Consider the following 19,117-nt stretch of genomic DNA (forward strand, 5'->3'; position numbering starts at 1 on the left):
TCCTCTCCCTGAGCCCCCCTCATCGCCCCCCCCTTCTCTTTCCAGTGCATCGGCAATCACTCTACTCCTCTCACACGCACACACACACGCAGACACACACTGTCTCTTGGTGGCTGGCGGACAGGCTGCTAGACTCCCCCAGCCAGAGGCTGAGGGAGAGGCAGCCCCCCTGAGCTAATTCCATTATACATTCCCGTCTGGAAGGGAGAGGGGCTGCTTTCTAATTGCTTTCTTATCCCCCCGAGACCCCACCCCACCCCCTCCACCCCAACCCACCACCAACCTTCCTCTCTTCCTCCCCTCTCTCTCCTATCTACCTCTCCTCTTCCACCATCTCACCCCCCTCCTTCCTCTCCTCTCCTTCGGCTCTCTCCCCTCGCCTGCCCCCTCCCTTTCCCTCATCCCCCTCACCCCCTCCCCCCTCCCCACCCCCCCGCCCTGCTTGCACTCAACATGGCAGCCCGGGGAAGGAGGGGGGCGAGCTAGAGAGGAAAAGAGGGAGGCAGTGTGAGTGAGTGAGAGAGAGAGAGAGAGGGAGCAGGAAAGAGAGAGAGAGGCAGGCAGCCGCTGTTGCTGTCAGGGAATACTGGTGCCATTTTCAGCATCGCGGAAAGGAAAGGATCGAGCCCTGCTCCGCTAGGCTCTACTCGGCTCGGCTGGAGAAAAAAGGGAACTGGAGAAAGGAGGAGAGAAACGCTGACCACTTGCACAGGTATGGCGCTTCCACCTTCTCTTTGTCTCTCCTCTCATCTGTCCATCGCTCTCTGCTGTCTGGTCACACAAGATGGACAGTGGTCTGTCTTCCTGCTACGAAGGATGGAGCCTGCATGAGTGGCAAGCGAGAGGGGGCGTGTGTGTGTGTGTGTGTGTGTGTGTGTGAAATAGAGGACAGACAGTCCCTCGTGTGGAGCCGCTATATTTACATGGGTTAGTCTCAGCTGTTTCTGACAGGGAATGTGGTTGGTTTTGTGCGATGCAGTGATGTTTGTGTTTGGTTTTCAATAGCTGTCATAGTGTTGTCGCAATTCCCCAACTTTGTTTAATTTATGCGTCAATAAATACGTATTAGGACAGACAACCCAGTATATAAGTAAATAAAAAATTTATACAAATGTGATTTCTGCTAAGCTACGCTAAGCTGCAAAAAGACTGACTAACCCTGGAAATGTGTTGTGTGGTTCTATAACAGGACCCTGACCCTATGTCAGTCCCGACCCATGGTGTGTCATAGCACGCTGTTATCAAGCCCTTACCCGGTTACATAAGTAGAGAAATCTTACAAAACCAGCACAGCGGACAGACTTGTTCCCAAAACCCTTGTTTACATTCAGGAATTAGATGGAGATCGTTTGATCCCCTCAACCCTTCTGCGGTGGCGTATCAGTGAGAGGAATCTGACTCTAGTCTGCCGCTGTTGAACGCATCGCGTATGGGTGTTTAGTGTGTACTACAGTTGTCCTTGATGCTAATGCGCTGCACGGTCCCTGTCGGAGGCTGGCGTCTCCCAGCCATTAAACGTTGCACCGAGACTGCAGTGTCACAGCTGACTGAAACTGATGCTCCGGACACACTCCCTCACTGAGAGAATCCTTTCAGGTGGGGGGTGGGGGTGGTGGTGGGGGGCGGGGGTGGGGGAGCAGAGATGAGAGAGGGAGAGAGAGAGACAGAGGGGAAGGGAGGGAGGGAGAGAGCTGGAAAGAGAGCGAGAGAGACATGGAACATGGAGTGATAAGAGAGGGAAGGAGAGATAACAGAGATAGAGAGTGGGATGAGAGGGAGGAGGCAGAGGTGTGAGGGAGAGAGGTGGGTGTGTGTGTGAGTGTGTGTGAATACGAGATGGGTTGAACAAGAGAGATAAGGGAGAGAGGCGTGAGAGAGAGAGTACAGAGGTGAGACAGAGAATAAAGATGCTTCTGGTTTGTGTATGTGTGTATGTGTGTTTGTGCGTGAGTGTGTGTGTGTGTTAGCGTGTGTGCGCGTGCATGTGAGCAGGAAGGAGGGATGTAGAGATGAATATAAATTAGTGATTGACTGATCCTTTATCATGATGCAGTGGCATGTATATAGTAAACATAGGAAAAAAAGCTATTGTATAATGTTTGTGTCTCAGAATTTTGTTTACTGATAAGATACCAACACTCATTTTGCAAAGCATGGCATGTCTGGACATGGCAACGTTCTTGGAAAACCCTATTAAAACAACTGAGACACACATACAAACACACACACATACACACGCACACATACACACACACACATACACCACACATTTGGTCATGGCCCTTTATCTGATGGGCTGATGCAACACAATGAAAGGGACCTGTTTATCATGGAGAAGAGGTGTGTGTGTGTCGGAGAGTGTATCTGTGCATGTAGAGTGTGTGTTTGTACAGTGTGTGCGGTGTGTGTAAGTGTGTGTGTGTGTTGGTCAGTTAAAGGGCATGCATCCGTGAGGATGGCAACCCGTTGCCGTGGTGAAGTGAAAGGTGAAAGCATGCCTCTCCCTCTTTCCCTTTCTCTCCATCTTGTTCTGTCTCTCCCTCTCTCGCTCTCTCGCTCTCCTCTCGCCTTCTCCCTCTCTGTCTCTCTCTGTCTCTCTGGACGTCACAGGGTTGCTAGTCTACATGCCGTCTGCCTATCTGGCTGGCAGTGCATAGCAGATCCATAAGGTCAACATGGGGCAGAGCAGAGGAGCGAAGGAGGGAGGTGAGAGGAAGACAGAGAGGGAGGGGGAGGTGTGATTCTGGGAGAGAAAAGGGATTGAGTGTCAGTCGGAAAATGGACAAAAATAGATAGAGTGAGAGAGAGGGAGCCATAGACAGATAGAGAGGAAGAGAGTGAGAGAGATGGAGAGGGGTCTATTGATCTTTCTGTCTGTCTGTCTTGTTTACCTGCCTGTCTGTCCTATTTACCTTTTTGTTTGGTATTCAGAATGACCATCCTCCATCCATCCATCCCTCTGTTTCACCAGTCCAACCCTCAATCTCTCCTTCTTGATAATATCATCCTGGTAATCCACAGTGCCATTACCACACCTCTGAGATCTACAGCATGAGTCCCTAGCCTCCACCCACCCTTGAGGGGGAGGGTATTTATAGGAAACGGGCTCCCAGCATGCAGTTGGGCAACAGACCCGTGGATCTGCACCAGCCACGGCCATGGTGCAACCAGGCCCGAGCCCAGGGCCATTATAACTCATAAAACTTTGGTGTTAGAAGTTAGAACCTTGCCATTGGAATATCAACATTAATATCTTAGTTGATGTAATTATATATGAGGTGTAATACTAGAAATGTCATAGTTGGGGATGACAATAACAATGGTCAGTAGAATGTATGGTGATGGACAGTATGAGGGATGTTTGGTGTGTATGTGTGCATAGTGCAGGGGCTGTTGCTGTTGTAGATTCATTGGGTTTGGGAGATGAGGTAAAGGGATCCGAATTGTGCTCAATGAAGAGCATCCAGATGAGAGGATGGAAGTGCAGATCTAAGGTGACACAGTGTCAACTACATGTGACATCCACACAGACTGCCTCCCACACCCAGCTACAGAACCTCCACTGACCCGGTGGGATAACAAACTTATTTTGAACCCCACCACCAAACGCATGGAAACACGCACACACACACACACACACACACACACACACACACACACACACCTCAAGCACCCCGGGGAGCAGAGAGACAGAGATGCAGGGTACACTCTGTTCTTCCATCAAGGATGGGTCGGAGGTGTGTGTGTGTGCGTTGGGGGGGAGTGGCAGGGGGGGACTCAGATCTAATTAAAGCTAGCGAGCGTGAAATGTGTATTGTTGTTTAGACGGGAGGATTTGGAAGGAAGAAGGGGAGGGGGGGGGCAACTACACAGGAGACCGAGGGGTACTCTGGACTGAGGCTAATGTGTTTTGGAGCTAATGTGTTTTTATTGCAGAGGACCAGAGGCCAGTGTTAGGCTACTGCAGATGCAGTGGTAGGCCAGCACATGTGTGTCAGTTGCGGGTGATGTATTTTCCCCTGCGGAAGAGAAGCTACGAAAGACAGATGAAGGAAGAGAGTCGGGGGTAGATAGAGGGAAGGGGAGTTAGATAGGAAGAGGGAAGGAGGTAGGGAAAGAGGGAGAGAGAGGAAAGGGGGGCCAGGTGGGAGGTAGTCAGAGGAAGAGAAAGAGTGTGAGAGAAAAAGGGAGGTAGCGAGGGAGGTAGAGAGAGAGAAAGCTACAGAGGGAGGGAGTTAGGTGAAGTCTCATCAGTATGCTAGTTACTGTGCTGCCTGTTTGATCTTGAGGGAGTGCTTAGTGGTGTTTGTGTGTGGGGGTGTGTGTGGTAGGAGCAGAAAATAAGGGCCCCGGTATAGTGTGTGTGTGTCTGCATGTGTGTACGTGTGTGAGTGTGTGTAATTAGGTGTGAGGTGTTGGTAACAGCACTTTGCTCATTATAAGGCCTTGGCTAGTGTCCAGCACTGTGAAGATCATCAGCTGCCTCTCCAAATAGATGTTCCTTCCCCTTCTCTCCTCTCCTCTCCTCCCCTACCTTCCCCTCTCCTCCTCTCTTCTCTCCTCTCCTCCCCTACCTTCCCCCTCTCATCTCTTCTCTTCTCCCCTCCCCTCCTCTCCTGTCCTCTTTTCTCTTCTCCTCTCCTCTTCCTACAGTATCTAGACCAGTGGTTCAGAACATTGGATCCTAGACCAGCAGCCTACTTGAGAGGACAGCAGATCTGTCCTCCCTGGCTGTCTCCTGCTCCCCCTGCTCTCTCCTGCTCCCCCTGCTCTCTCCTGCTCCCCCTGCTCTCTCCTCCTCCCCCATGCTCTCTCCTGCTCCCCCTGCTCTCTCCTGCTCCCCCTGCTCTCTCCTCCTCCCCCATGCTCTCTCCTGCTCCCCCTGCTCTCTCCTGCTCCCCCTGCTCTCTCCTGCTCCCCCTGCTCTCTCCTGCTCCCCCCTGCTCCCCCCTGCTCTCCCCTGCTCTCTGCAGCTCCCCCATGCTCTGCTCTGGCTGGGGGATTTAAGCAGCTCATTGCCCTGAGTGCTCTGTTCAGAAATAAGGAACTAATTAGCTATCATTATATTTCCAAATCCCTTAAAAAAAAGCTGGATGCTGTAAATGTGTTGTTTGTTTGAGGTCCTCCCTCATGTATGGACTCCAAACTGGTTGGGGAGAAAGGGGGGAGGGGCCAGTGATGAGGGGGCGGGAAGATAGTCAGTGTAGCGCAAACGATTGGTTGATCGGAGGCGCTTCTCATTAGATGGACTCTTTGAATGCAGATGAGATGACTAACGACTGCTTCCATGCAGTGCTGTTTAACCTTGGGCCAGATGTTGTGTTTTATACTGGTTTTACAAACCTGACAGCTTGTTAGGAGAATGCACCTGTTAGCATGATACGGATTGTGGCGCTAACGGTCAATTGTTCTAAACACAAAAGAGAAGGCGTGCGAGTGTATGTCATTTGTAGAGAGATGTACAGTGTGATTGTGTAAATATTTAAGTGAAATGTATTTTTTCTGCTTTATTACCTTTCAACTCCTAACTTTTTTGTGGGATGAAATCTGTAGATAAATATAGATTCTGTTTATTGACAGCTGTTGTGCGTTCAGCAGAGTAACAGTATTACAGAGACACGCCTGCCACAGCTGCTCGGGGCTAATGAAGGAACCAGGGTGAACTTCAGTTTAGGTCTTCACACTACAGTCTGTGTGTGTTTGTGTGTGAATTTGTGTGTGCCTGTGTGTGTGTGTGTATGTGTGTGGGTGAGAGTGAAAGAGAGAGAGAGATAGAGATGCGAGAGGAAGCGAAATGAGTGAATTTAACCCTGGGCTCAGTGTGTGTGTGAGAGAGAGAGAGAGCGACGGAGAGAGAGAGAGAGAGAGAGAGAGAGAGAGAGGAGAGAGAGAGAGAGAGAGAGAAGAGAGAGAGAGAGAGAGAGAGAGAGAGAGAGAGAGAGAGAGAGAGAGAGAGAGAGAGATGAGAGAGAGAGAGAGAGAGAGAGAGAGAGAGAGAGAGAGAGATAGGGGGGAAGCAAAATTAGTGAATCTAACCCTGGGTTCAGGCTGTTCCAGTCCTGAGTAGGCGTCTGTCAGAGAAAGAGAGAGAAAAGATGGAGGGAGGGAGGGACAGAGATGGAAGCAGAGAATGAGAGGAAGAGACAGAGGAAGGTAGAAAGAGACAGATATGGCTGATTGGATGGGGGTCGGGTGTCAGGATGGAAAGACAGAGAGAGATAGAAAGATAAAGGCAGAGAGCGATAGAGAGATAGAGAAAGACAGAGAGAGATGGAGAGAGAGGTTTGGAAGATAAAAAGAGAGAGAGAGATATCAAGATAAGTGGACAGACAGAGCGTTTTAGAGTGTGCTGGCTGGACGACACAGCCTGCAGATGGGCAGGGTTTGATTGTAACTGCCACCGTCATGCAGGCATCTCCTCCTCCCTGATCACAGAGGAACAATCGCTGTGAGAAGTTTTCGCCTTCTTCAAACGGCCGCCTGCTCTTACGTAAGGAGGGAGAGGCGTTAAAAGAGAGAGAGAGAACGGAAAGAGGGGAAAGAGGGGAATGGGGGGATAGCGGATGTGTGTCTGTGCGTGTGTGTGCGTCTGCCCTCGCTGACGATCAAACGCGCACACGTTATTTATAGAAACAGCGCGTATACACAAACGCACCCACGTCGCGTACGCCATGTTCTCCCAACAGGTGTCTGTCACAGCATCAACACAGGAACCATTAGCAAGGCCGCACTCCAAGGAAACCTTGACAGGGTCTTGTTAGCTTCATTTTGGTTTGCTGTCTATGAAGACAGAGAGAGGAAGGGATAAAGCGAAGAGAGAGAGAGAGTGTGGGAGAGAGGGGTAGAAGAGGAGGCAGGGGTGAGCCTGTGCTGCATCCAATAAACAAGGCTCTCCGAGGGTCTGAAAGTCTGTGGTGGAGTGGGGGAGGGAGAAGAGATCAGAGATAGGACAGTGGAGGTTCTCTCCAGGGAAGTGTGTGGGGGAGGGGGGATTTGGCGTGTGCGTGTTTTTGGGGTTGGATTGAGGTGGCGGGGTCGTGTGTGTGGATGTTCATGAGTATGTGTGCGTGTGGGGGGGAATTTATTCCCACAAACCCATCCTACAGACAAAGGGGGTGGAGAGAGGGCAGGCTGCACAAGATGGGAAAGATGTGTGTGTGTGTGTGTGCGTGCGAGTGTGAGTAAGAGAGAGAGAGATATGAGAGGCCGTATAGGCCTTAATTCATACTTGATCTCACATACACGCCATGACCTCACATATATACCATTATACTCTCACGTATATACCATTATACTCTCACATATACACCATTATACTCTCACATACACGCCATGACCTCACATATATACCCTTATACTTTCACATATATACCATTATACTCTCACATATACACCATTATACTCTCACATATATACCATTATACTCTCACATATATACCATTATACTCTCACATATATACCATTATACTCTCACATATACACTATTATACTCTCACATATACACCATTATACTCTCACATATACACCATTATACTCTCACATATACACCATTATACTCTCACATATACACCATTATACTCTTGCACTTAAACTGGCATACTCTCTTACACACACAAAAATACCGTCTTATATGCACCATTATACTAAAGTATGACAATATATGTAAGAGACAAATAGTATGTGTGAAACAGAATGTTACTATATGTAAGAGAATAACAGGATGTGTAAGAGAGAATACTTGTCTATGTGAGAGAGAATACTTGTTTATGTGAGAGAGAATACTTGTCTATGTGAGAGAGAATACTTGTCTATGTGAGAGAGAATACTTGTCTATGTGAGAGAGAATACTTGTCTATATGAGAGAGAATACTTGTCTATGTGAGAGAGTTTGATTGAAACGGAAGGCAGTTTGATTGAAAAGGAAGTAGTACTGAATTCTCAGTTCCTGATTGGCTTACACATGAAGAAGGATTTGGGGTAGATGTAGCTAACGCCCACCTTCCCTATCAAGACGAGACTGAGTGACATGACAAGATGGCAGAGAGTGGGCGGCTTAATGAAGCCATTGGACTCATTAATAACATTTTAATAATTGTAATAATTTAATATATATTTAATATATATATATATATTTAATATTTTAATAATTTCATTTAATAATATTAATAACATTAATAACACATTACTCCAAATGCTGCGGCGTTATTGTAGGGAGGACAGACCCGTTCCTGAAATACGTTTTTACAGTTATTCCTGGGGAAATTATGGAATTAAATTACATATTAACTATACTAAAATACTTGTGCACAATAATATTTGCTAAATGTAGACGTTCACACAGGCATTGGCTTTAATTTAAATGATGGTTTGTTTCATCAATTGAAAAACTGATCTAGGACTTTTGACTCAAGTAGTGGGGGTCGGTATAGCTTCCTAAACAACTATGGAATTCTACATTTGAGTTTTTTAGTGGATTTGCTTGAATCGTTGTCAGAAATGTTGGAATCAAAGACGACAGCCATCCACAGTGGCTATTTCTAACGCTAACGATGAAATGCGCCGGCTCTTCAGACCTGGATCAGTTGCATCACGGAGCGGCAGCAGCACTCTGTCAGGAGTTAGTCTTAACCGAAATACTGCGGAGTTTGATATTGGGATTGCGCCATCACTTGGCTGGCATTAAGACTAGCTCCTGACAGAGTGCTGCTGCCGCTCCTTGATGCACCTGATCCAGGTCTGAAGAGCCGGCGCATTTCATTGTCAACGTTAGCGTTAGAAACAGCCCCCGTGTATGGCTGTCGTCTTTGATACAACATTTCTGACAATGACGCCGTAGGATTTGGAGTATGCAAAATGTTATTGATGAATCCATCTTGTCATGTCACTCAGTCTCGTCTTGATAGGGAAGGTGGGCGTTAGCTACATCTACCCCAAATCCTTCTTCATGTGTAAGCCAATCAGAAACTGAGAATTCAGTACTACTTCCTTTTCAATCAAACTGTCTTCCGTTTCAATCAAACTCTCTCACATAGACAAGTATTCTCTCTCATATAGACAAGTATTCTCTCTCACATAGACAAGTATTCTCTCTCACAAAGACAAGTATTCTCTCTCACATAGACAAGTATTCTCTCTTACATAGACAAGTATTCTCTCTCACATAGACAAGTATTCTCTCTTACATAGACAAGTGTTCTCTCTTACACATCCTGTTATTCTCGTACATATACTAACATTCTGTTTCACAAATACTATTTGTCTCTTACATATATTGTCATACTTTAGTATGATGGTGCATATAAGAGGGTATTTTTGTGTGTGTAAGAGAGTATGCCAGTTTAAGTGCAAGAGTATAATGGTGTATATGTGAGAGTATAATGGTATATATGTGAGAGTATAATGGTGTATATGTGAGACCAAGTAGTTTATGTGCAAGAGTATAATGGTACATATGTGAGAGTATAATGGTATATATGTGAGAGTATAATGGTATATACGTGAGGGTATAATGGTATATACGTGAGGTTATGGTGTTGTATGTGAGACCAAGTAGTTTATGTGCAAGAGTATAATGGTATATATGTGAGAGTATAATGGTATATACGTGAGAGTATAATGGTATATATGTGAGAGTATGATGGTATATATGTGAGGTCATGGCATGTATGTGAGACCAAGTATGAATTATGGCCTATACGGCCTCTCATAGAGAGAGACAGACAGGAAGTGAGAGTTAGAAGAAGAGAGATAGAGAGAGATAAAGAAAGACAGACAGACACACAGTAATCTCACCCGGGGGAAAGGAGTGTGGGTATTAGGGATTTGACAGAAGAGAGGGCAGTCTCCCAGCAGGTGTGCATGTGTGCCTGTGTGTGCATGTGTGCGTGTGTTTGTGTGAGTGAGTTTCGGATAGGGTCGGGGGTTCTCGCCAGGGAGCATACTGCCGGTATAGCTGACCTCAGTCCTCATAGATCTGCGATCCCATAAGAAGACACAGATAACCCTGCCCTATGTGATTTATGGAAAGGGTCTTATTACACAGAGGAGGAGGTCTTTCCATAATAATACCTGTCTGTAGGAAGTCAAACACACACAACGTCTTTTCCAACCAACCCTCTGACACTTGGAGAGAGTATTCTATCATTCTGAATCTGTTTAGGATACCCCAGAAACATCTTAGAACCACCAGTAATTAGACCACAGCTGGAGATTTTCCATCCCCCCCCAAAAAGCTATGAAACATCATACTCAATCATCGCTTTGTATGCTATACAGTATATTGTTCTTGACAGTCATCTAATATGGAGGACTACATATCCCATGGTTCGGTGGTACCCAAGAAGTTGGAGGTTGGATCGTCATGTGACTCATTAGGGGAAATCATAAGGATGATTATTCTTGACCCTGTCCTTGGTGTGTCCATTACCTGATGTGCTCGGCACATCTAGAGAACCGCTGTTGCTAGGCTGTGTGTGTGTGTACACGTGTGTGCACATTCATGTAGAATCATATGTGTTTGTGTGCAGATCTGAAAGTGTGTACATGCGCAAGTGTGTGTGTGTGTCCCGCTTGACTGCCTTCATGCTATGGACACAAAGAGCGTTCCCCACCGGTGAATTAGCCTCCATGGCAACTAGTGCCACATAGCCAGCGAGTGCAGCTCTCTGTGTAGTGGGCACAGGCCTGCTGCCAGCCCACGGGACACCAGGCACAGAGGCATGCCTACGGTCATAGACAATGGGCATCACCATGGCGACAGGGAGGGACAATAGGCATCGGCATGCCGAGGTGCAGACAGGCAAGTGAACAGTCAGTGGTCGCTGCGATAATGGAGTTTCTCTCTCTCTCTCTCTCTCTCTCTCTCTCTCCCTCCCTGGGGGATCATATTTAAAGACAGGATGCAGCAAAGCTTGTCACCCACAAACACTCCACTGACGTCACACAAGCGTGTGACAGATGACACATAGAAACAGTAAACAAACAATACAGAGGCTAAAGTTTGCACTTGGTGTACATGCGTGTTTGCATCCGTGCGTGTGTAAGTGGTTGTGTGTGTGTTTGTATGTGCATGAGTGCCTCTCTCTCCCCGTCCTCCCAGCTAGCCACAGCAGAAGGCTAATTGCTAATGTTCCAATAGAGGAGGACATGAGAAGGGTGCTAATGGACCCACATGTCTGTCCACTGACCTGCCGTATCCATGGCAGCCACAGATTAACACACACACTCTGCTGCCTGTGAGAGAGAGACAGAGAGACAGAGAGAGAGAGAGAGAGAGAGAGAGAGAGAGAGAGAGAGAGAGAGAGAGAGAGAGAGAGAGAGAGAGAGAGAGAGAGAGAGAGTGAGGAGTGTTTTGATGGAGAGGGACTCTGTCAAAGACTGTGTGCGTACGGGTGAGACTATCGGGCACGAAGACAGCAGGGTAATTTTTTCATATTTCAGATGCTGGTAAACAAGCTTTACCGTTTGTACGGAGTACGCCTAAAACTATTATTCACCTTGTCTCTCCAATATCACCAAGATTCACACCCTTCTCTGTTTATTTGAGTCTATCCATACCTGAGTCTGCATAACCTGAGAAGGAAAGTGTAAAATAGAGGGAAAGAGATAAAGAGAGGGAGAGATCAAGAAAAAAGGGATGAGGAGAGTGGGGGAGAGAAAGAGTCTGCTGAATCACAGCAGCACCTGAATGAGGATGGGAGTAGTGATCGATCACAGCTGCGTGCACAAGCACAATTGTGCGCACACACGCACACAGACACCCACACACACACATACACACACACAGCAGCTGGGCTGCAGAGAAGCCATCTGTATAGCCTTGCCACTGCCACAGAACAGCTCACGCTGGTTTACCATACTGTACTGTGCGTGTGTACGTGTGTGTGTGTGAGAGAGAGAAACAAACAAAAACAAACAAATGTAGACGGATAGAGTGAAAGAAAGAGAAGGACAGAGAGAGAGAGAGAGATGAGAGAGAGAGAGAGAGAGAGAGAGAGAGAGAGAGAGAGAGAGAGAGAGAGAGAGAGAGAGAAGTAGCGAGAGAGAGAAAAAGAAAGAGAAACTTTCAACCATGACATTTTTCATACGCAGACACACAAGCACAAAAGCACAAATGTACATACAGTAGGCCTACATACAATACTCTCATATGGAGACTTTACCACATACAGGCAGACCTGTGCTTTCCAACAGCGACACACACACACACACATACCCAACCTCATGCATACACCAACAGTCACCTGCAGCTAGCCAACACAAGCAATGAATTACCAACCAAGCAGAAGAGGAGGAGGGGTAGGAGGGGGTGGAGACGGAGAGAGAGATAGAGATGAAAGATGAGACAAGAGGGGATGAGAGAAGGATGGAGAAGCTGCAGGAGAGATGAACGTGCTTGTTTGTGTGGCCAGCTAGATCTGTAATGAAATCTCGGAGACGTAGACTGGCCGCTGGAATTCTCTGGGGGAAGAAAATGGCTAATGCTAATACCATGCTAATACGGCTACTGCCACAGAGTTAGCCTAGCATGAAATGCTCATATCAAATGTCAGCCTGGCATATTAGCTTTGCGTATAATCCATACGGTACCTTGTCTCTTTCATCATTTTAACCCGACTATAGAATGAGCTTGGCTAGCCATGCTTCCAAGATAATCATTTTTAAGCTTCAAATTAGTTTAGGATAGTATTAGCCCTCTGTTGAACTTCATAGCATATCATGCTAGCTACACTGCAGAGAGAGAGTGAGCCCAGGCCAAAGAATGTACAAAGACAAACATCTTAACATCACGGCAGTAAACAAACAGCCTGTGTGTCCATATTTACTTATGCGGTCTGACACCAACACACATACACACACATGCTCCATTAAAATACACGCAGCACACATGTAGCACATGATCGATAGTAGACTGAAAAATATTGTTTTAATGGAGCATGTGTGTGTATGCGTGTATGTGAGCACATACAAGAGCGACAGCCAGTTGGAATGACACCCCTGCTTCCTTCAACTCCCCCTCCTTCCGTTCCCTCAGTCTCTCCTCCCCCTGCGTCACCCCCCTTCATCCCTCCATCCCTCCTCCCCTCGCTGACATCTCTCAGCTCATCCTGAACTGACTGTGAGCCCAGACAGCCTGTCGTTCTCGCTCATTCTCTCTCTCCCCCTCTGTTGTTTCCCCTCTCCTTTTAGCTCTCTCTTTCCTCTTTTCCTCTCTGGATCTCTTATCTTCTAACAGCTCCATATTTCTATCTTCACTATGTCTTCCCTCCTGTTCTCCTGCCCTATCTATATACATATCTATCTATCGTATATAGCTTGATCCCTCTCTTTCATAATCTCCATCTGTTAGCCTCCTTTTCTATAAACATAACTGTTATCCCTCACTCCCTTCCTCTTCTTCTTTCTCTCTCTTCCTCCCTTTTCTCCCTTTGCCTCTCCATCTTGAGCACATCTGTGAATCTAACACCAATCTTCTCTCTTTCGCGTTCTCCCCTCACCCCTATTGCACTCTCATTATTCCACCTCTCTTCCTCCTCCCTCTCTCACTCGGTCTCCCTCTCTCTCTATCCTCTTTTCTGTCTCAGGAGATGACGCACGGTTGCACCTCCCTCTTTCATTCAAACAGACTATCCTTCCCTCCTTCTCTCCTTCTCTATGTCTCTGTCTATGCCTGTCTCTCTCTCTCTGTCTCTGTCTCTGTCTTTTGCACATTACTTTAATCCGATAATTTATGCAGTGTGTTTGTGCCAGAATCCAAGGTTAACAGCTGAGGTGCTACAGGAGGAAAGGAGAGCATGTGCCTTGGGTAATGTAGTCCGAGTGCAGTTGGCATAGTGTTTAGTCTGTGACACGGAATTATGAAGAAGACTCAATAACCCATAACACTGTGATCCTTTATGTGATGACACTGCTCCCTGCTAATGGGAAATGTAATGTTGTCCTCTTAGCATTACGTAACATATTCAAACATTTTTTAGATGTCTTTATTGTTACATTTTCATTAACCTAACTGCATTTCATGGTTTGTTAGACTTGGCCTTTTGACTTAATTGACTTAATTTATGTGCATTACTGTGGGAAAATGACATTTCTCTATAGATAATGCATTGATATGCATGGCAGCCAGCAGGCTAGGGTATGTGTCTGTATGTTATGGAACAGGAGGAGGATAGAAGGAACAGATGCCAAAAAGAAACCACTGGAGAATAACCTTCTACCTCTCTTTCTCCTTCCATATCTCCCCTTCTATCCATTTTACTCCATTTCTTTTGATGTGACACACCTTTCAATCACCCTTGCTTTCCCCCTCTCTGTACTTAATATGTTACCTTCATTATCATTATCCCCCCTGTGGACTCTCCATCTTTCCCCTCTCTCTCTCTCTCTCTCTCTCTCTCTCTCTCTCTCTCTCTCTCTCTCTCTCTCTCTCTCTCTCTCTCTCTCTCTCTCTCTCTCTCTCTCTCTCTCTCTCTCTCTCCATCTTTCCCCTCTCTCTCTCTCTCTCTCTCTCTCTCTCTCTCTCTCTCTCTCTCTCTCCCTCTCTCACACACACACACACACACAGACACACGCTGAAATTAAAGGTGAAAAGGGTCTCTCCCCCTCAATCTCCCTCGTTATCTGTTTCTTTCTCTCTCTCTCTTTCTCTCTCTCTGTCCCTCTCACACACCCCCCCCACACACACACACACATACTCTCTCTCCCTCCCTCTCGTTCTCTCTCTCTGTCCTTCAGTGTCTGCAGCCAGCTGTGTCTCTGGGCCATTAGTGCCCTGTCCTCCCCCCATTTTCCCCATCACCGATTCCCCCGGCACAGTCTCTCCCTCCCCCAGCCCTCCACTCCTCCCTCTCTCCTCTCCTCCTCTTCCTCCTCTTCCTCCCCTCCACCCCCTCTCTCTGTCCCAGGGTTGCTGGGACATGGTCACGGCTGCAGCAGATAATAATCCTGTCGAAGGTCCACTCTCGTCCACCACTGCACCAAAACGACATACGCACACACACAAACATGCATGCACACACGCAAGCAGTTAATATGCTCAACGGCATTTACACGCGCACACACACTATCACTCTCTGCCCCCCCATACACAGTAACTCTTATGAACACACACAAACACACGTCTGATGAGTAATGTTGCAATACGCCACAGCCTCCCTTATCCCCAGCCATCGTCATGATAAAGAACAGGCGTGTATCTGCTGGCCTGAGGCTGCAGCCCCTGGGAAAGCACAGCAGGATGCTACAGCAGCACCGGGGGGCTATTTTCTTCCTCTGGCTCATCTGTCTGTCTCTGGGAGAGTGTGTGGTCAGCAGAAGGGTACTGGCCCACCTAACACGTGACTGAGGGCTGGGGGGGAGATCTTGCTGGACTTGACTGGACTGGACTGGACTGGAAGATGGACTGGAGGGTTGTAGAATCTGAGATATGAAGACAAAACCTGTGTTTGTGTGTGTGTGTGTGTTTGTCGGACGGTGTTGGGGGGTGGGCGCGAGGGGAGCTTGGGAAATATCCCTGTGACAACTTCACATGCTCCACTTCCCCCACTCACACACATACACTCACACACATACACTCACACACATACACTCACACACATACACTCACACACATACACTCACACACATACACTCACACACATACACTCACACACATACACTCACACACGCACACAGGTATGCACACTTGCCATGCACTGACAAATTCACACCCTGCACACATTCATTCAAAAGGGTACACACATTCGTACACACACACATATACACACACACTATCCATTTTAGATGACCCATTCTGCGTCCCCTTTTATCCGTAGGAGGGAGATATAAATGGACCGTCTGAAATGACTGTCGGCGCACTCAGCCCATTACATCATCTGCATCCGTCCTGTGATCTAACACTCCTCTCTTCCCTTCCTCCTCCTCCTCCTCCCATCTCTCGCTCCCTCCCTTTCTCCTCCCAGAGAACACTTCATTGATTAAATCACTTGATTTCTTGCCGCTGCATATCGACTTTCATGCACTTGAATATGGAGATGAACAAATGAGGCTGGGCTGTGGTTCGGTAATCGCCCTGGCGACCACTCATCAGGTATATATGACATGAGGCTTGACAGGAACCCAACCCCAACCCCCGCCCCCTAAACACACATACACGCACACAGACACACTCGATTTTGACTCCCATACACCCAGAGGCACTGCTAGGTTAGGCGGCTGGGGAGCTGGGGGGTGGGTCTACGAGGGGAGTGCTGGGGGTGGTTGTTAAGCTCATAAGGGTGGCATCATGTGTCTGTGTGCGCGTGTGTAAATGTGCATGTATGCATGCATAAATGAAGCTCTCTCTGTGGCATGACGGTCTTGCAGGGCCCAGATGACCTCACTACCCTTGGGTGTGTGTATGTGCATGTGCGTGTGTGTGTGAAAGTGATTTGTGTTTGCCGTAGGAGAGCCGCTCTCTCCCTGTGCTCTTTGAAGAATATCTCCTCTCCTTTCCCCTCCTCCTCTCACTCCTCCCCTTCCACTCTGTCCCTCCTTCCCCTCCCTCCCTTCCCTCCCGTTCTCTCTCCCACCCTCCTTCTTTGCCCCCCTTGCCTCCCCCCCTCACACATGTTTCACACAGCTTCCAATCCCACTGACAGCGGCCTCGTGCTTAGTCTGGTTTCTGCCATCACACACACGCGGGGGGCGCACACACACAGGCGGCGCAAACGTTCCAACTCACGCTCAAGGAGACACACTCAACACATTTACCTGTCCTAATGAAATTTAGGACAGGTAAATTTCTCTCTCTCCCTCTCCCTCTCTACCCCTTCCCTCTCTCTCCTTTTCCTTTTCCCTCTACCTTCCTTTCTTTTCCTCCCTCCCTCCTCCCTTCCTCACTCCCTCTCTCTCACTCTCTCCCTCTCCTCCCACCTCCCTCTCTATGTTTGCAGTCCAGCTGAATGTCATTGTGATCATAACAACTCTCTGACACTCTTTGCTCCTGTTGAGAATCCCAGCAATAGTTTTTGGGGTAACTGGGCTTTTAGCAAATCTGGTGTGTGTGTGAGTCTGTGTGTCCGTATTTATGTGTTTTGGTTTATATGCGCAAAGGGATGTGTGTGTGTGTGTGTGTTTGTGTGTGTGTGTGTGTGTGTGTGTGTGTGTGTGTGTGTGTGTGTGTGTGAATGTGTGGAGGATATTAGGTAAATCAGATCTTCAGTATGCTGTGCATGTCTCTCTGAGAGAGATGACAGTGCAGTGATTGGGCTGATTTCAGGGACGTGAGGGGAAATCTGAAGTTAGCCTCAGGGCACAGGTGCTTATCACCTCTCTCCATGCAACATACACATATGCACACACACGCGCATGCATGCACACACACACACCAACACATCCTCTCTCTCCTTGCTCTTCTCAGAAACTTAATTATCAAGTCTCTCGTGGGTAGTTTCACCATGTTGCCTGTCTAGCCACATATTACTAGCCTACCGTGTGTGTGTGTGTGTGTGTGTGTTATGTGTCCATGCACCATAATAATTAGCATTCAGAAATGTTCTTAGTCTGTCTACAAATAGAACTTCTCCTTATGAATTACACACAGATGCTCTTATCAAAACGAACCACCTCATGTTTCATTATAAAAGATACACACATTACAGGCTGGCTAGAAGGTTGGTCAGGCTGGTTGGATGTTTGTTCAGGCTGGTTGGCTGGATGGTCAGGTTGGTTGGATGAAAGTCAGGCTGGTTGGATAGTTAGGCTGGTTGAATGGGATGGCAGGTCAATCTGGTTGGATGGGATGGAAAGTCAAGCTGGTTGGATGGAAGGTCAGACTGGTGGGATGGAAGGTCAGGCTGGATGAATGAATAGTCAATCTGGTTGGATGGAGTTTATACAGAGAGGGAATCATAGGGTTGGCAACATTGCTGCTGCTACTGCTGCTGTGTGGTAAATTAAACATCCATATCTCTCTCTCTTTCTCTCTCCTTCCTCTTCTATTCATCTGTCAATTATCCTTTGCTCTCCCTGGCTCTAACTTTCATCCTTGTCCTCACTCTCTTTTTCTCGGGGTGAGACGGTAGGGGGATCGGGGGATGGGGGATAGGAGAATGGAAAGAGGAGGAGGGAAGGAGGGAAAGGAGGGAAGGAGGAAGGGAGAGATCAGAAGAGAGATGGGGTTGTATGGCGCGGACGGATAGACAGATGCATTGATAAGGACTGCAACCTGCACTCGTGCTGCATAGCCACTCTCTGACTCTCTCTCTCTTCCTCTCTCTTTCACTGTTCATTGTCTATCCCCCGTTGTTCCCTCCAGACACATTCACACACACACAAACATGCACACACACAACCTCACTCTCTCCCTTTCTCTCTCTCTCCATCTCCATTTCATTTCAGGCGATGAGCTCTCTCCGGTTCTCAGATGTCAGAATGCTGCCTGTTAGATGGTTAGGCCGTGTAGTACACTGACCCCTTTTTCTTTTTTCACGCTCTCTCTCTCTGTCTTTTAACTTCTCTTTCTCTCTTTCTTTCTCTCTCTCTCTGTCTCTCTCTCTCTCTTTACCTCTCTCTGTCTCTATCTCCCTCACCCTCTCTTTACCTCCCTCCTTACACACTCTTCATTATGTTTCAACTTCAGGGGATAGAATGATTGTCTGCTCCTCTTGACATCAGAGGAATGAGAGCAAGGGAGAGAGTCGAGGGGAGAGAGCAAGAGACGGTACTGTATTGTAGATCTCTTCCCAGCCAAGTTTCCACACACATACATATGCACACACCACACACACATACATGAACATACACATACACACAGAGACACACACACACACACAAACAAACACACACAGACACACAAACACACATGCACAAGCACACACAGATACACAAATACACACACACACACACACCTTACAGTGAGTGCAGAGAGAGAGTCCTGACGATACAGAGACTGTATAACAGGGGATTAGAAGCTTAGTGGTCTGCCATGAAATCCCCTTTTCCTCCCCAGCCTACAAAGGAGAAGGCAAATTGGTCACATTATGGAAAAGATGGAGGGAAGAAGGGAAGGAAGGAAGGAACGAGCGAAGGAAAGAAAAAAGATCCACTTGATTCCGCCCCCTTGTCGTTGTTGTTCTCT

The 19,117-nt window shown here is 47.5% G+C and overlaps 1 protein-coding gene across 1 annotated transcript in view; it reads left to right on the forward strand.

Moving 5' to 3' along the window:
* The first annotated feature begins 405 nt into the window (after positions 1 to 405).
* LOC134012416 (retinoic acid-induced protein 1) overlaps positions 406 to 19,117 on the forward strand; it is a 59,831-nt gene continuing 41,119 nt past the window's right edge. The window contains exon 1 of the mRNA XM_062452154.1: positions 406 to 712. The gene's annotated coding sequence lies outside the window, so the exon portion shown is untranslated. The remainder of the gene's footprint in view (positions 713 to 19,117) is intronic.

The sequence above is a fragment of the Osmerus eperlanus genome, chromosome 2 (assembly GCF_963692335.1).
Source record: "Osmerus eperlanus chromosome 2, fOsmEpe2.1, whole genome shotgun sequence".
In the NCBI taxonomy this organism is placed as follows: Eukaryota; Metazoa; Chordata; class Actinopteri; order Osmeriformes; family Osmeridae; genus Osmerus; species Osmerus eperlanus.